Consider the following 19,537-nt stretch of genomic DNA (forward strand, 5'->3'; position numbering starts at 1 on the left):
ACTATCCGTTGTAAATTCTTTACCTTAAATATCAAATCCTTAAGTCTACATATATGAAGATCATATGTCTAAAATAATTAAATATTTCTAAAAAACACTTACAATGAGTAAAACCATATATCTATATAGAATGAGACAGGCATCAGTGACTAGAAAGAAAACAGCAATCATGTGGAAGAATAAACAACAACCAGGAAAGTGAAAGTATGTAAAGGTGAGCAGAATTTTATGGACCTCACAAAGCCCAAATTACAGCTAATCTGTTATGCTTGGGTCCCATCTTTCAAGAATATTCGGTCTCGGACCAGCCATCAGTCTTGAGCCAAGTTAAACCGACTTCATGAAGCCCGACTCAAGGCCTTCAAATTTAATGCATTACCTGTTAAATTAGCGGCCCATTAAAACTATCAGTAATAATTGAACAGGCCAAATAATCAGGTCATTAATTTATTAACTTGGTTTGTTTTTCTTCTTGATCAAATACATGATTCAGGAAAATGAATAAAATTAACATAATCATTGAAACATATCTTGATTGAGTTCAATACATGGTTCATGAATGGAAACAAGCATTTAAATAAGTGAATATCACCCTTACATTACTTTTATCTCAATTCATTTCCGCCCTTACATTGCAACCGATATACTATTGTTGCAAAAGGCTCAGATCATTGCACTCTTACAATCACTAAAAATTGACAGAAGAAATTGTTAAAAATGATATTCACTTTATTCCCGACCCTAAAATTGTAATAAACCAAAATATTTGATTTGAATAAGAGCACAATCAAGTACTTGTTCAAATGAGAAATAGACACACAGTAGAATAACAAGAAATCAAGAAAAACCAATAACAATAATAATATAGGATTTACGTTCAAGACTCTTGGGTAGAATCACATCCCTTTATTAACGGGTCAGTCAACCCATGATTTAGCACCAACACATGATCAACACCTCAAACAGAAGAAAACAAAGCAGAGTGTCTAAAAAAGAAAAAAAGAAGGGAAACAAATAACATGTATATCTAATACCCGATTTCCACTTAAGTTAAAGGAGATCGCATCTTAAACATTTTGAAGGGTAGCCATAGGGGTGTTCTTCGGGTTTCGGGTCGGGTTCTTTGGTTTCAAAGTTGTTAATTTTAACCCGAAACCCAACCCAAATCTCTCATGGGTTTTTCGGGTTTGGGTTTGGGTTTTCCGGGTTGGGTTAATCATGTTTCGAGTATCCTAGAAAACAAAAACAAAAAAAAAACTTCAATGCTAAATTAAAACAACATATCATTCTTTGCTCGTAATGCAAATAATCAAATAATAAACCAACATAACTTGATAAAACAATTTAAAAGAATAATATAACTAAGTAACTAACTCGAACCATAATCTTCTTCAATCGGACGTGATTTGGTTGTTCGATTACGGCTGCTATTAGTAATAAACGGAAAACATAATTTAACAATAAACAATCGATCCATAATAGTTGGAATGACAACAATCGATTAGGGTCAGAAACCGATAACTTTAGTGGCTAACACTAAGCCTATTATACCTAAAAATATATTTAATTTCAAAACTAAAAGTTTCTTCGGGTTGACCCGAAACTTATAAATCAAACCCGAAAACAAACCCGAATTTCTTCGGTTCGGGTTCGGGTTAGTTCGGGTTCGGGTACGGGTTTTTAGGGTTGGGATTCGGGTAAAAGTGACAGACCTAGGTAGCCATACTACTCTGCAACTTATGGACAACGTCTTTGATATTCATCCGTTGTGGTGTTGTGGTGGGGAATCCACCGAGCATGATACTCCAATATTCACAATTGAAGCCATGCATTCCTCTATTTTTTGTGCATTTGGTGTGTTTGTTTGCATAGCAATTGCATCATCTTGATGATAATTTATAAGGCCACCATCAATAACATCCATCACATGGTTCGGCAAGGCTATGTATGCAAATTTATGAAGGCTAAGGCCGTTGTTAAGCATGTCGTCTGCTTGTCTTTTCCCTATCACGACCTCCAACAATAATACTTCAAAACTGTAGACGTCTCCACTGCATGTCATCTCACTCTCGAGACCATTCTCTGCAACAAAGACGCATTTTAATATGAGAAAGGTAATAGTGTGTACAACTAAATACACGAGTTTTACCTGGAGGTGCATACCCGGTGGTTCCTCTAAATTCTATAGAGTTGCTTTGATTTGAGTGCGTTCCAAGAAATTTGGATAAACCAAAGTCTCCAACATGGGCCATGATATCTTCATCAAGTAGAATATTGCTAGGCTTCAAATCTCCATGGACGATAGTCGTTTGGCAGTGATTATGAAGATAATCAAGTGCACATGCAATATTGATAGGAATATTTAATCTTTGGATAAGGTGTAGCCGATGTGTACGTGTACTTAAATGCATCCAATCATTTAAACTCCTGTTAGGCATGTATTCGTAAACCAAGGCTTTGAAATTAATGCCTTGAAAATCAACAATTGAACATGAAGTTATTATCTTCAACAAATTTCGGCGTCGAATACTCCGCCATGCTTCACACTCCTTATGAAAGCTTCTGTAGGCTCCTTGGATTTGAAGATGTAACACTTTGATTGAAACAAATTCATCATCATTATCAAGGATTCCTTTATAAACAAAGCTAAAGCCGCCCTGACTAAACTTGACTAAACTGGTATAAGGGAATCCATTAGTAGCCCTGGCTAGTTGATTGTATGAAACTTTCGAGAATCTTCTGTTCGTTAGTGATTGAGACGACTGACTCTTGATTTTCTTCTTAAGCCATATATCTATACAATGATTAAAACCATATATCTATACAATGAGATAGGCAACAGTGATCTGAAACAAAACAATCATGGTTAGGTTCCGACCCATAACCTATTAAAACTAGCAACCCATTTAAACATAAAAAAGGACGGCAACAGCCATTGGCAAAAATCGATTAGTACATTAGCAAAAATCAAACAGGTCAGGGAATGTATTAACTTGTTTAGTTTTTCTTGTTAAATAAAAACTTGGTTCAAGAAAATGATTAAAATTAACGTTCTCTCATAAACATAACTTCTGTGAGATCATGAAACGTAAATAAGCATTTAAGCAAACAGTTGGTCATGTGCATGACAAATGATGCATTACAACTGATACTATTGTTGTAGAGTTCTATTCATTACATTCTTACGATCACAAAGAAATTCTCACAAATAATACTTAATTTATCCACCCTAAAATTGTTCAAATGATAAATAGTTACATAGTAGAATAACAAGAAATTAATAAAAACCAAAAGATTCTAAGATGCAATTGGTGAAGAATCCAAATACATAACCAAAAGCAAAATAATATAGCATATAAATTCAAAGTAATATCTAAATACATAACCCATAAAATACAGAAAACAAATACTAGGCCATACTAATGGTATATGTCCTTCCAATCTGTTGGAAAATAAATAAAGAGTAATTAACAAGAATAAGTTCCTGATGGTGTCTGGGATTGGGCCTACAAATAAAGGTTTAACTTTACAAATACATAACAACCAACCATCCATATAGAACAACGAACAAATACAAGTACATATATACCAAATACTTCAAATTCAAAGCCGTGGGTAGAATCCCACTTGTTTATTAATGCGTCTACCCATGATTTTGGCACGACGTACACGGTCAACACCTCAAACAGAAGAAAACAATGTTTGGCACCTACAAAAGAATTAGAAGCTGAAACGAATTAGATGTGCAAGCAAGAGAGATCATGTATCTACCAAATATATATATATATATACATATATATATATATATATATGTATATATATACCCGTCTATCTTTATCCCACCCTTAATTAATGACACATGATCAACACCTCAAACAGAAGAAAACAACGCTCGTGCCTACAAAAGAAATAGAAGGGGAAACAAATCAGATGTGCAAGCAAGAGAGATCGTGAATCCAATATATACCTGAATATCTTTATTTCCACTTAAGTGAAAGGAGATTGTATCTCGAACATTTTGAAGTGTAGCCATAACTTTTCGCAGCTGGCTGGCAACGTCTCTAATATGTATCCGTTGTGGTGGGGAATCCACGGAGCATGATACTCCAATATTCACAATTGAAGCCATGCATTCCTCAGTTTTCTGTGCATTTGTTGTGTTAGTTTGCGTAGCATTTGCATCGTCTTGATGGTAATTTATAAGGTCACCATCAATAATATTCATCACGCGGTCCGGCAAGGCCATGTTTGCAAACTTATGAAGGCTAAGGCCATTGTTAAACATGTCATCTGTCGGTCTTTTCCCTGTCATGACCTCCAACAACAATACCCCAAAGCTATAAACATCTCCGCTACATGTCATCTCGCTCCCAAGACCATACTCTACAACATATAAGCATTTAAATATGAAAAAGGTAATAGTGAATGTAAATAAATACGGTCATTCTAGAATACATAAGTTTTACCTGGAGGTGCATACCCAATGGATCCTCTAAATTCTATAGAGTTGCTTTGAATTGTGTCAGTTCCAAGGAATTTGGATAAACCAAAGTCTCCAACATGGGCCACCATATCATCATCAAGTAGAATATTACTAGGCTTCAAATCTCCATGGACGATAGTTGTTAGGCAATGATTATGAAGATAATCAAGTGCACATGCGAAGTTGATCAGAATATTTATTCTTTGCAGAAGGTCTAGTCGGTTTTTATGTGTACTAGAATGCAACCAATCATTTAAACTCCCATTGGGCATGTACTTGTAAACCAAAGCTTTGAAATCATTTCCTTGAAAATCAAGACTTGAACATGAAGTTATTATCTTCAACAGATTTCGGTGTCAAATACTCCGCCATGCTTCACACTCCGCATCAAAGCTTCTGTGAGCTGCTTGAATTTGAAGATGTAAAACTTTGATTGCAACAAATCCAAAATCATTATCAAGGATTCCTTCATAAACACAGCTAAAGCCACCCCTACCAACTAAATTGGCTTCGGAAAATCCGTCAGTAGCCCGCGCAAGCTGATTGTATGAAACTTTCAAGAATCTTCCGTTCATGATCAATGATTGAGACGACTGACACTTGCTTTTCTTCTTATGCCAAAAATACACTAAACATAATATGGAGAAAAGTGCGGATGCAATCAAAATGACTATCACCGACAAAGTATATTGTTTTTAATGTTTCTTTGTCTCATTGCATTTGGGTAATCCAAGTTCAACCAAGCCACCACAAAGCCTACTATTCCTCGAAATTGAGAATGCACTTGCATTGGCGAACACTCCTAAAACTGGTACTTCACCAACAAAATCATTAAAGGATAGGTCCAATTGTTCTAACATTAAATGTTCCAGGAATCGTGGTATTTGACCAGATAGCTTATTACGATAAAGATCGAGTACAAGAACTACTCTTAGAGAACTTAATGATGGTGGTATTAGGCCTTGAAATAAATTGCCTTTGAGGGATAAGAATGAAAGGCTAGTGCAACCACCAAGGCTATTAGGAATGCTACCTGATAATCTATTGTACGTTAAATTCAAGTTACTCAACATCTTAAGTTCTCCAACCTCAGTTGGAAGTGAACCAGACAGCATGTTCTGGGAAAGATCTAATGCTATTGACAGAAATGGAAGATGAAGAAGTTGTTTAGGTATATTTCCACTAAGTTTATTGTCGGCAAGGTACAACTCATATATGTGATGACAGTTCCCCAAACTTAATGGTATATGCCCTTCCAATTTGTTGGAATCTAAATATAGATTAATTAGCAAGGATAAGTTCCCAATAGTGTATGGGATTGGCCCTGTAAATTGGTTTATGTATAAACCCACAACCTGTAGCTTTTGAAGCATACCAATGGTTGAGGGGATTTTTCCATTGAATCGGTTATCTCCTATATCTAAAGTGGTCAAGCCCACTAGATTACCGATACTTGAAGGGAGGTTTCCATATAACTTATTTCCAGAAAAACTTAAATACTCGAGCTGATCAGAAAGATTACCAACTGATTTTGGGAGCATTCCTTGTAGGTTGCAATCAGAAAGAGACAACGTCACTAATTTGCTACAGTTACTCAGAGAATCTATAAACTCCATTTCGCCATGTCCATAGAGGTTGTTGTCGTTAAGGTATACAGAATTAAGATCTCTTAGTTTTGAAAAGTTGATTGTCAACTTCCCACTAAATTTTTTTTGCACTCACTTCAAGATACTGTAATTTCGAACAATTAGATATGGAGGGTGGAAGAAGTCCTGTCAGATTGTTCGACCTCAACTGAAGGTCAACAAGATGAGGAAGCATTGCACCTATGGCTTGAGGAAGACTTCCAGTAAGCTGACTCTCAGCTAAGGTGAACTCAGTTAGGAGCGAGAGGTTATAAATGGAATGAGGGATGGATCCATGTAAGTTACATGCTCCCGAGTAAAATTCTCTTAAGCTTTTCCAATTGCCTAAGGCATGTGGAATGCTCCCTCCTAAAGGATTTTCAGTAGTAGAGAATCTTTCCATTGTTGTAATGTTTCCCAGGAAAGGTGGGATTCCACCTGTAAAGTTATTCTTAAACAGTATAAGTTGAGTTAGTTTTGAGAGGAAACCAATTTCTTTTGGTATGCTTCCAACTAGCATGTTGTTACAAAGACCAAGACCTTCAAGGTTAGAACAACCTGACAAGTTAGTTGGAATGAATCCACTGAATTTGTTATCACAAAAACTGAGGAGACGTAGCCTGGACAAACGTCCGAGTTCATGAGGTATGCTTCCTTCAAAACTGTTGTTAGAGAGCCGAAACACACGAAGGAAGCTGAGATTCCCAACATGAGGAGACACTGAGCCTTTCAGGCCTCGAGACATCAGCAATACATGAGTCACTCTTCTTTGTCGCTTCCCGCATGTAACACCACTCCAATCACAAAAATGGAAAGAGGCGTTCCACGAGCTTAGAACTCCATATGGATCTTGGGTGATCATCTTCTTAAATGACAATAAAGCCATGTGATCGGTCTCGTTTCCACCAAAGGAAGCCGAGATGGTAACGACAATAAAAAGTAAAATAAACCCAGAAAATAGGAACATCATATGAAAGGAAGACGGCAGGCTAGTTATCTGTTGCCTTGAGTTCATTTTTTGGAACTAAACTTAAGAATTAAGATCACAGTGAGTATACATGTTGCCCTTTATTATTTCTCAGTGCTATCCACATTATTGATTTGATTGCACTAGCCAGACACAACCAGGATATAATGGACGACTTATTGGATACTACTTGTCATATTCTCTGCTTTTTTAGTGGCCTAGGGCTCCACTAGAATATAATTATGTTTTATTTTGTTCGTTCAAGCCAGACTCTTTTATAACAATATATAGAATTTTTTCTAGCCTTTTGCTTTGAACATTAGGAATAGTCTAACGAATCAAAAGCGTACAAGAAAAAAATAATTGCAAGTATAAACAATAACTAAAATCGTCATATTTCCTTATATTTTCTTGTTGAAAAGATACCTTCACTGTTTAATCCCAAAAATACTTTCGGGTAAGTTAGAAAATGCAACACGGATGATATTAATAGAATTAGCCAATATATGATAAACATTTTTCTTTGTTTATCATCTTTTAGAAAAATGTACTTTTATGAAAATAGGTGGACCTTTGTTTGGGTATAAACTAAACAATGCATCTTTCAAACAAAACAAGATACCGAAACAAAAATAAACATCATATTATTATAACTTAAATTGACTCTCATTGACATACCGAATTAATCCAATTGACTCTCATCAAATTATTAATAAAAAGTTTAAAATTTGCCGCCAAGTAGGGGTGTGCGAAGTCGGTTCAGTTTGGTTATATAAGGGGCTTAACCATAACCATAAACGAGCTTCGATTATAGAAGTTTGCTTAACCATAACCAATACTCAATGGTCGGTTAACCATATGGGTCGGTTTCGGTTACTTGTCCAAACCATTTTTTTCCATTTGTTCCCGTTGGTTCGGTTATGGTGTTCCAATTTCAAGTATGAAGTATCAAATCTGAAAAATGATGGTTCCAATTCCAAAATTTGGTTCATGTGGTGTTTTAAACTATGTAATAGACGGTTGCAACATAATTTAAATGTTTGAAGCTGCAAATAGAAGTATAAAAGATGGAAGTAGAAGTATATATAAAATTTGGAAAATCACAAACATACAAGATTCGGTTTGGTTTTGGTTCAAGTCGGTTAACAAAGACACATTAACTGTAATTGTAACCAAATGGTTGGTTAATGATAATCATTTAACCATATCCATCGGTTTTTTTTGGTTTATGATTAATTTTGGTTAATGTTTTCGGTTAACAATTCAATTTTCGGTTATGGTTGGTTTTTGCCACCCCTAGCAGGAGACTGACTGGCTTATTTTCCCACGTCCACAAAGTGTTGCGAATGGGAAATGTTTTTAAAAGGAAAAAATCAACATAACTCAAACAAGATTTATAAGATTTCTAAAATAAACAAATCTCTCTAAAATCCTTACAATGATTAAAACCATATATCTATACAATGAGATGGGCAACAGTGATCTGAAACAAAACAATCATGGTTAGGTTCCGACCCATAACCTATTAAAACTAGCAACCCATTTAAACATAAAAAAGGACGGCAGCAGCCATTGGCAAAAATCGATTAGTACATTAGCAAAACTCAAACAGGTCAGGGAATGTATTAACTTGTTTAGTTTTTCTTGTTAAATAAAAACTTGGTTCAAGAAAATATTAAAATTAACGTTATCTCATAAACATAACTTCTGTGACATCATGAAACGTAAATAAGCATTTAAGCAAACAGTTGGTCATGTGCATGACAAATGATGCATTACAACTGATACTATTGTTGTAGAGTTCTATTCATTACATTCTTACGATCACAAAGAAATTCTCACAAATAATACTTAATTTATCCACCCTAGAATAGTTACATAGTAGAATAACAAGAAATTAATAAAAACCAAATGATTCTAAGATGCAATTGGTGAAGAATCCAAATACATAACCAAAAGCAAAATAATATAGCATATAAATTCAAAGTACTATCTAAATACATAACCCATAAAATACGGAAAATAAATACTAGACATAATAACTAAATGATTCAAATTCAAGTATGGCGGGTAGAATCCCACCCCTTAATTAATGACACACGATCAACACCTCAAACAGAAGAAAACAACGCTCGTGCCTACAAAGAAATAGAAGGGGAAACAAATCAGATGTGCAAGCAAGAGAGATCGTGAATCCAATATATACCTGAATATCTTTATTTCCACTTAAGTGAAAGGAGATTGTATCTCAAACATTTTGAAGTGTAGCCATAACTTTTCGCAGCTGGCTGGCAACGTCTCTGATATTCATCCGTTGTGGTGGGGAATCCATCGAGCATGATACTCCAATATTCACAATTGAAGCCATACATTCCTCTATTTTTTGTGCATTTCGTGTGTTAGTTTGCATGGCCATTGCATCATCTTGATAGTAATTCATAAGATCACCATCAATAACATTCATCACGTGGTTCGACAAGGCCATGTATGCGAACTTATGAAGGCTAAGGTTGTTGTTAAACATGTCATCTGTCGGTCTTTTTCCTATCATGACCTCACAACAATAATACTCCAAAGCTGTAGACATCTCCATTGTATGTCATCTCACTCCCAAGACCATACTCTGCAACAAATAAACATTTTAATATGAGAAAGGTAATAGTGAATATAACTAAATAGGGTATTCTAGAATACATGTGTTTACCTGGAGGTGCATACCCCATGGTTCCTCTAAATTTTATTGAGCTGCTTTGATTTGAATCCGTTCCAAGAAATTTGGATAAACCAAAGTCTCCAACATGGGCCACCATGTCTTCATCAAGTAGAATATTGCTAGGCTTCAAATCTCCATGGACGATAATTGTTTGGCAGTGATTATGAAGATAATCAAGTGCACATGCGACACCAATAAGAATATTTATTCTTTGGATAAGGTCCAGTCGATGTGTACGTGTACTTGAATGCAACCAATCATCTAGACTCCCATTGGGCATGTACTCATAAACCAAAGCTTTGAAATCATTGCCTTGAAAATCAACACTTGAACATGAGGTTATTATCTTCAACAAGTGTCGGTGTCGAATACTCCGCCATGCTTCACACTCCTTATTAAAGCTTCTGTAGGCCCCTTGAATTTGAAGATGTAAAACTTTGATTGCAACAAATCCATCATCATTATCAAGGATTCCTTTATAAACAGAGCTAAAGCCACCCCTGCCGATTAAATTGTGTTCGGAGAATCCATTGGTAGCCATGGAAAGTTGATGGTAAGAAACTCTCAAGAATCATTCATTCATCAATGATTGAGCCGGTTGGCTCTTGCTTTTCTTCTTACATCGGAAATACACTAAGCATAATATGGTGAAAAGTGTGGATGCAATCATGATGCACAATACGAACACAGGATACCTTTTTTTATGTTTCTTTGAATCCATGCATTTTGGTAACCCAAGTTCAACCAGGCCACCACAAAGCCTATTATTCCCATATACCGAAAATGAGCTTGCATTGGTGAACACTCCTAAAGTTGGTACTTCACCAACAAAATCATTATAGGATAGGTTCAAATATTCTAATGCAAAATGTTCCAAGAATAGTGGTATTTGACCAGATAAGTTATTATGAGAAAGATCGAGTATGGACAGTCCTCTCAAGGAACTTAGTGATGGTGGTATTATGCCTTGAAATAAGTTGTCATGTAGGTTCAAGAACGATATGCAATAATAGGAATTCTACCTGATAAATTATTATATTATAGATCCAGAAAACTCAACATCTTGAGTTCTCCAACCTCTGTTGGAAGTAAACCGGACAACATGTTGTAGGAAAGATATAATGCTATTGACATGGATGGAAGTTGAAGAAGCTCTTTAGGTAGTTTTCCATCTAGTTTATTGTCACTAAGGTACAATTGAGATAGGTGATGACAGTTCCCCAGGCTTAAAGGTATTTGCCCTTCCAATCTATTGGAATTTAAGTTAAGATTATTCAACAAGGATTAGTTCCCGATGCTATCTGGGATGGGCCCTGTAAATTGGTTTCTATGTAGACCCACAGCCTGAAGCTTTCGAAGATACCTATCGTTGAGGGGATTTTTCCAGCGAATTGGTTGTCTTGTAGATTTAACATGGTCAAGCCAATTAGATTACCTATACTTGAAGGGAGGGTTCCATATAATTGATTTTCTATTAAATATAAATACTCGAGCTGATCAGAAAGATTACCGATTGATTTTGGGAGCACCCCTTTTAAGTTACAATTACCAAGTTTCAATTTCCTTAATTGGCTGCAGTTACTTAAAGAATCAATAAACTTCATTTCATCCACTTCTCCATGTCCAAAGAGGTTGTTATTGCCAAGGCTTAATATATAAAGCTCTCTTAGTTTTGAAAAGTTGATTGTCAACTTCCCACTAAATTTGTTTTCACTCATCAAGATATTGCAATTTCGAAAAGTTAGATATGGAGGGTGGAAGAGGTCCGCTGAGTTGGTTATTCCATAACTGGAGGGCAAGAAGAAGAGGGAGCATTGAACCTATGGCTTGAGGAAGACTACTAGTATGCTGGTTATTTGGTGAGGAAAAATAAGTTAAGAGTGAGAGGTTATAAATGGAATGAGGTATTGATCCATGTATGTTACATTCACCAGAGTAAAATTCTCTTAAGTTTTTCCACTTGCCTAACGTGTGTGGAATACTCCCACCTAACGGATTTCCACTAGGAGAGAAGATTTCCATTGATGTAATATTCCCCAAGAAAGGTGGGATTCCACCTGTTAAGTTATTTTCACACGGTAGAAATACTGTTAGTTTCGAGAGGAAACTAATTTCTTCCGGTATGCTTCCAACTAACATGTTGTTACAAAAGCCAAGCTTTTCAAGGTTAGAACAACCAGACAAGTTAGTTGGAATGAATCCCATGAACTTGTTGTACCCAAGATTGAGGAGACGTAACCTGGACAAACGCCCGAGTTCACGAGGGATGCTTCCTTCAAAGCTATTGCTATAAAGCAAAAACTCTCGAAGGAAACAGATGCAGTGTTATAAACAAAACGAAGATCGAATCACGTTGATTCAGTGAATATCCGTGATGAACTTCAAAACTCCCAAATCCCACCCAAAGGTCTAGGGAAAATAAAGAGAAAAACGAAATTTATTAATATTCAAGTCTGTTTGTTCATCTTACATCACCAACATATAAATAAGAGTTCTAATACGAAATGGGCTTAAAACGGGCCATGGGCCAAACACAAACCCAAAAATAAAAACATAAAAAGTGCTGAAAAAACAATAAAAGACCCATAACTTTATTTAGGAGTCGTTTTTGGGCTTCAGACAGGGCCAAGGCGGTTTGCCACAATGTGCTCCTCGTCTCAAGCTTCGATTCGACTGGTAATGGGCCTGAAACGAAGCTTCATGGGCCAAGTTATAGCCGTTTTCGTGGGCCACCCTTGGTTGCGCGATCTTGCCAGAAATATAATAGCCCGATCTTCAATACTTGGGCCCACATCATTCCCCCTGGATAGAAAAAATTCGACCTTGAATCCGCAACATCTTCATCCTCAGAAGTGTCCCCGTAATAAGGTAGTAAATGCTTCACATTAAACACATCAGAACAACGAACGTGACTCGGTAGTTTTAAACGATAAGCATTTGAGTTTATTTTCTCCACAATTTCCACGGGTCCAATCTTCTTAGCCGATAACTTGTTGTAGTCCCCAACAGAAAAACGATCTTTTGTTAAAACAGCCCAGACAAAATCACCTTCTTCAAATTCAACATGTCTTCGCTTTTGATCAGCAGCTTGCTTATACTTTGAATTGGCTCGAACCAGGTTGTCATACACATCTTTATGAATATCATGTAGCCCTTCAACAAAATCCTTCACCTTTTTGGGTACACAACCAGGAACAGGGGGTGACATCAGGTCAAGGGGACCCGTGGCTGAGCAGAATAGACCACCTGAAAAGGAATAAACCCGGTACTTCTATTGACAGCATGATTATGAGCAAACTCAGCTTAACATAGCTTTTGATCCCAAGACTTCACATGATCACCCACAAGACAACGTAAAAGATTACTAAGTGACCGATTAACAACCTCCGGTTGCCCATTCGTTTGAGGGTGATAGGCACTACTGAAGTTAAGCTGAGTGTTCACCATTTTCCATAGGCTGCGCCAAAAATGACTCAAGAAACGAGTGTCCCGGTCAGAAACAATAGAAGTTGGCAAATCATGCAAACGATAAACATCTCGAAAGAATAATTGAGCCACATTAACTGCATCTGTCGTCTTCTTGCAAGGAATAAAGTGCACCATCTTGGAGAACCGATCAACGACAACAAAGATCGAATCGTTACCCCTCTGAGTCCGAGGTAACCCCAACACAAAATCCATACTAATGTCAGTCCAAGGCTTTGAAGGGACTGGTAAAGGCATATAGAGACCCGCATTAGTGGCAGTGCCCTTTGAGACTTGGCAAATTCGACACCTTTTAACATAATGATCTACCTCTTTCCTCATAGTAGGCCAAAAGTAGGAAGACTGCAGTACGGTCACGACCAACATGACCCTCCCCATGTAACTCCTGAATAATTTTCAACCGAAGACTGAAGTCAGGAATACATAGCTGATTCCCTTTGAACAAAAACCCATCATGCAAAAGAAAGTCTGACTTCTGACCCGCTTGCACATCCTGCAATACAACTGAAAAATACGGGTCAGTGGTTAACTGCTCACGAATAACATCCAACCCCAACACATTGATCCTCACTGCAACCAGCAGATTTCCCCTCCTGCTCAAGGCATCAGCAACACGGTTTGAAACACCAGTTTTGTGTTTGACCACAAAAGTAAACTTTTCAAGAAAAGCTAACCAACGCCCGTGCTTATGAGATATCTTGTCTTGCGTGCGAATATGCCTTAGAGAATCATGATCAGTGAATAAAACAAACTCTTTATGAAACAATTAGTGACGCCAATGCTTTACAGCTTGGACCACTGCATAAAACTCCAGGTCATAAGTACTATATCTCAACTTTGCCCCTGTTAACTTCTCACTAAAATAAGCAATTGGTCGACCCCCTTGACTGAGGACCCCGCCAATCCCAACCTTCGAGGCATCAGTATGAAGTTCAAAAACTAGTGAAAAGTTAGGCAATACCAGAATTGGTGCGGTAGTGAGTTTTTCCTTGATAACCTGAAAAGCTAACTCTGCTCCCTCTGTCCATACAAACGTCTTTCCCTTCATGCAATCTGTCATTGGGGCCATAACGGAACTGAAGTGTGGAATGAACCGCCTGTAAAAAGAAGCAAGTCCATGAAAACTTCGGACTACAGTAATAGTGGTAGGAGTTGGCCAGTTTTGAACAGCTGCAACTTTAGATTCATCCACCTGTATCCCATCACCTGAAATAACATACCCTAAGAACAAAACTTTAGGGGTCATGAACACACATTTCTTTGTTGCTGCATAGAAATTGTCTCTGCGAAGCAATGCCAAAACCTCCTGGACATGCACGACATGCTCACTGAAAGAAGCACTATAAATAAGAATGTCATCAAAATATACCACCACAAACTTCCCAATAAAAGGCGCAACTGATTCATCACACGCATAAAAGTACTAGGCGTTGATAAACCAAAAGGCATCACCAACCACTCATACAACCCTTCACGAGTCTTGAAGGCTGTTTTCCACTCATCGAACTAAGACGAATCTGGTAATAACCACTCTTCAAATCCAACTTTGTGAAAACAGTGGCACCACTAATCTGGTCAAGTAAATCATCAAGTCGAGGAATAGGAGACCTGTACCTCACAGTAATCTTGTTAATGGCTCGACTATCAACACACATCCGCCAGGTACCATCCTTCTTTGGAGTTAACAAAGCAGGAACAGCACAAGGGCTCATACTTTCACGAACATGACCCTTAGAGATCAACTCCTCAACCTGTCTACGCAACTCTTCATGCTCTCTCGGGCTCATCCTGTAATGTGGCCTATTGGGAAATTGTGAACCAGGCTCCAAATCAATATGATGTTGGATGTCACGCAAAGGTGGCAGCCCATCAAGTAACTCATCAGGGAAAACATCAGAAAATTCCTCAAGTAAAGGAATCATAGCTTCAGGAATCTCAACTTCCTCGGCCACTAGCTTCCCTATCAAAACAAACACATTGTCTGCCTCCACCAACTCATCTTCAAACTGACTAATGGTCAATAGGTTACCCGACTGCTTTGTGGTTAGCTGCTTGGGCTTGCTTGGAACAAGCGTTATCTTTACCCCACCAAACATGAAGCTATAAGAATTTGACCGTCCGTCATGTTCTATACTTCGATCATACTCCCAAGGTCTACCCAGCAACAAGTGACACGCATCCATAGGAACCACATCACACACAACATCATCTTTATATGTGGTCCCAATAGAAAAAGAAACAAGGGCCTTTTTAGAGACCGTTACCTCTCCCCCCTTTTTAAGCCACTGAAGCTTGTAAGGCTTGTGGTGACTCTCTGTCTTCAAGGCCAAATTTTGGACTGCCTCTTCAGAAATCAGATTGTCACAACTCCCAGAATCGATAACAAACGTGCAAACCTTCCCCAAAATGGTACATGTGGAGTGGAAGATATTATGTTTAAGCCATCCGTCTCCATCAGCCTTTGGTGTATAACAAGAACGCCTAACCACCAAATTCACCCCCACATCATCGGTCACAAACTCCTCCTCGTACTCAGGTTCTTCATCATACTCTGGGGCCTTTTCATATTCTTCATACTGTTCATCTTCGGATTCAACAAGCAGATGCCTCTTACCCGCCTGTTTACAGTCTACTTGCCGATGACCCATCTCACCACATTTGAAACACTTCACCCCGCTACTACTAGCCCCCTTAGAAGTCGACCCAGTATTGTTGGGCCCCGACCTCTGTTGATTAGGCACGACACGAGGTCCTCCACTACCCGACCCCGAATTTCCTCCAGCATGGGCTGGTGAATACGAACCGCCCACCCGACGGTTTTGTTTTTCAAAAGCCAAGGCCCTTTGGTATGCCTCGGCGACCGTTAACGGATCAAAAAGATTTACAGAGTCCATGATCTGAACCCTTAAATCTCCAATATACCGAGCAACGAGTTGTTCATCAGTTTATTGAATATCATTACGAGAAATCAAATGATAAAACTCGGTCGTATATTCATCAACTTACCTGGATCCCTGTTTCAGATTCTGCAAACGTTGATACATCAACCGTTGAAAGTTGTGAGGTAAAAAAGTGTCCCGCAAACACTTTCTCATCTTGGCCTATGTCACGATCCGTGACTTCCCGAGTCTATTTCGTGTCATCTTCAACTGTTGCCACCATGCTGACGCTCTCCCACGTAGCCTGGTAGCGATCAAAGAGACCAGCTTATTTTCAGGGACCTCTCGGAACTCAAACACCTCTTCTACAATAACCAACCAATCAATGAACCCTTCCGGATCCAAACTAGTCCCATCAAATTCTGGGATATCAGTTCGGATCCCCGCATCCCAACGCCGGTTGCCATCACCAGGTTCTTGCCTTGGTCCCCTTTCGTACCCCTCTTCGGAAGACGAACCATCATGACCAAAAAATGGATTATTGAAATCACGCCCCTCCTTGTTTTTAGGGACCTGTCTTCTACGATTTATCAAGTCAGCCATTCGATCAGTGTGTTGATCGACCACTTGATCCAATCGTTGCTCCACCCGCGCCATAAATCGTTGTTCCAAATCTCGTTCGTAAACCTCATAAAGCGGCCTCTGTTGTCTCCTCGGAGCCATTTTCGAGCCAGGAATTCGGCTTTGATACCAACTGATGCAGCGGTATAAACAAAACGAAGATCGAATCACGTTGATTCAGTGAATACCCGTGATGAACTTCAAAACTCCCAAATCCCACCCAAAGGTCTAGGGAAAATGAAGAGAAAAACAAAATTTATTAATATTCAAGTCTGATTGTTCATCTTACATCACCAACATATAAATAAGAGTTCTAATACGAAATGGGCCTAAAACGGGCCATGGGCCAAACACAAACCCAAAAAGAAAAACATAAAAAGTGTTGAAAAAACAATAAAAGGCCCATAACTTTATTTAGGAGTCATTTTTGGGCTTCAGATAGGGGCCCCTCGTCTCACGCTTCGATTCAACTGGTTATGGGCCTGAAACGAAGCTTCGTGGGCCAAGTTATGGCCGTTTTCGTGGGCCACCCTTTGTTGCGTGATCTTGGGCCTCAGAAACATAATAGCCCGGTCTTCAATACTTGGGCCCACATCAGAAACTAAGGTTCCCTACATGAGGAGACAATGAGCCTTTCATGCCTCGTGCGATCACCCATACACGAGTTACTCTTCTGTGTCGCTTTCCGCATGAAACACCATTCCAATCACAATGACGGAAAGAAGCTTTCCAGGAGCTTAGATCTCCATATGGATCTTGGGTAATCATCTTCTTAAATGACAATAAAGCCTTGTGATAGGTCTCATTTCCATCTAAGGAAGCCGAGATTGTGACGATAGTAAGAAGTAAAGTAAACCCAGAAAAGAAGAAAGTAATACGAATGGAAGATGGTAAGCAAATTATCAGATGCCTTGATTCATTTTGGGAATAAACTTAAGATCACAGTTTACTATACATGTTGCCCTTTTATCCTCAATTTTCGTACAATGTAAATGCTAACAAGCTACCCACATTATTGATTTGCTATCTTCTCTACTTTATTAACAAGACCCTGGCTCCACTTGTGTCAAATTATGCTTTATTGTGTCCTTTCAAACCAAAAGTCTTTTATATTTACGTGTGATCTAGAATGATTCCAGCGAAAGCATCAACGTGTCATTTGGAATGAATCCAACAAAAAGTATCAACGTGTAATTTGGAATAATTCTGGCCTTTTGTTATAAAGATTATCAATAGTAGATCAAATGAATACATGTTTAATATACATTATCTATAATATATATAAACAAAACCTTTAAAATTCCATGTGTCGCGCTCTGATCACTCCCCGCCCCCTATGAAGCCACTAGATAGCTTGATTTCTAAATGGTGAGTTCTCAATCATTTAACCCGGTTTTGACCCATTTATATACGCGGGTCATAGCACCTCACAAATCTAATTCCAAATCATCCCCTCAATCTTAGGGGTTTTCTCCAAATCGCAGTTTTACCCTTTCTTGGATCTTGATGATGAGGAAGACCTCAAAAACTTGGGAAACACTCACTCCATAGCCATCGTTCATATCTCCTCTCTCGGTCTCTTTGTTCGCCTCACGTACAATAGGTGATTACTTATTTGGAATTGATTTGGTCGATTGTAATAGTTGGATACAGTTGAGGTTATAGTGAATTATGGGGAAACACGCAACCATAATAATCTTTACTAAAATGAACTACAATTTTGTGCATAATCAATGTTTAGTGTGGAATCTTTTGAGGGAATTTTGGATTAGGAGTTGTTGTTCTTAACGAATATGGAGGAACCATGGGCATATGTTGATTCACTTTTACTTTAGCATATTTAATATTTTCAACAAGTTTAGGCAAGGATTGACTTTGACTTTGTTTCTCAACAAGCAAACTGCAACCCTTAAGATGTCGATGGGGAAATCTTTGATGATAATGACTCGAGTCGGTGATTTGATGATTTCCATGGATATATACCCAACATATAAGTTTTTCTTATTTATCTTCAGATTTGAAACATTATAATATAAATCAATTATTAGAACACTAGTTTGAGGCCTGTGTATTACACGGGTAATTGTTGAAAATTTTAAACTTTGACTATTAAGTGAACAAATTGATCATATATTGTTAATACAATTACAATTAAATTAAAATTACAGAAATTACATAACTAAGAGTCTAAGATTACAAAAATATGTTACATATAGGTCAAAACTTTCTTTTACACTACATTTATAATTGTATTAGCAGGTATACATTGTTATCAAAAATCAAAATATTTAGTTAATGTATGCTTATAACTCTTAATAAAGTAACATTTAGGTCTGCTTATAACTCTTGATATAGCCATATATAGTTGTCCGTGTGACAAAAAAAGATTCTCCAAGTAAATACCAACTCTAAATAAATGATAATATATATCCATGATACTAATAAAAAAAATATCCATACACATAAAATATCGTAGCTTTTAATCAATTAATATGATGTGTCATTTGAGAACATCTGCTCATGTTTATAAAAAAAACATGATTATCCCAAAAACCAATATACCTGAACTTTGATGATATAATCATCCTTAAAATATTTATAATTTGAAATTGATTGATCATGATAAATTTGTTGTCATTAGTATTCTGTATATGACAAATTTTTAATTAACTTTATATTTCAGAATTAAAAATTGTATAATCAAACAACATAAAAACCGAGAATTTAAATATAACAAAATAATTTGTTTATTTCATATGAATG

General features: G+C 37.4%; 2 pseudogenes across 2 annotated transcripts; both read right to left on the reverse strand.

Annotated features, from left to right (window-relative positions):
- Positions 1–3,871: 3,871 nt before the first annotated feature.
- LOC143620631 (uncharacterized) lies at positions 3,872–7,332 on the reverse strand (annotated as a pseudogene). Its single transcript, XR_013151367.1, has 3 exons — positions 4,467–7,332; positions 3,968–4,383; positions 3,872–3,898 (listed from the first exon to the last, which is right to left on the reverse strand). The product of XR_013151367.1 is annotated as an uncharacterized LOC143620631 (transcript).
- Positions 7,333–9,283: 1,951 nt separating this feature from the next.
- Positions 9,284–17,565, reverse strand: LOC143620755 (uncharacterized; annotated as a pseudogene). Its single transcript, XR_013151392.1, has 3 exons — positions 17,377–17,565; positions 9,780–12,103; positions 9,284–9,698 (listed from the first exon to the last, which is right to left on the reverse strand). The product of XR_013151392.1 is annotated as an uncharacterized LOC143620755 (transcript).
- Positions 17,566–19,537: the final 1,972 nt, after the last annotated feature.

The sequence above is a fragment of the Bidens hawaiensis genome, unplaced genomic scaffold (genome assembly GCF_021521415.1).
Source record: "Bidens hawaiensis isolate Kalapana, Puna unplaced genomic scaffold, B.hawaiensis_p1.1 tig00002631_1, whole genome shotgun sequence".
Classification (NCBI taxonomy): Eukaryota; Viridiplantae; Streptophyta; class Magnoliopsida; order Asterales; family Asteraceae; genus Bidens; species Bidens hawaiensis.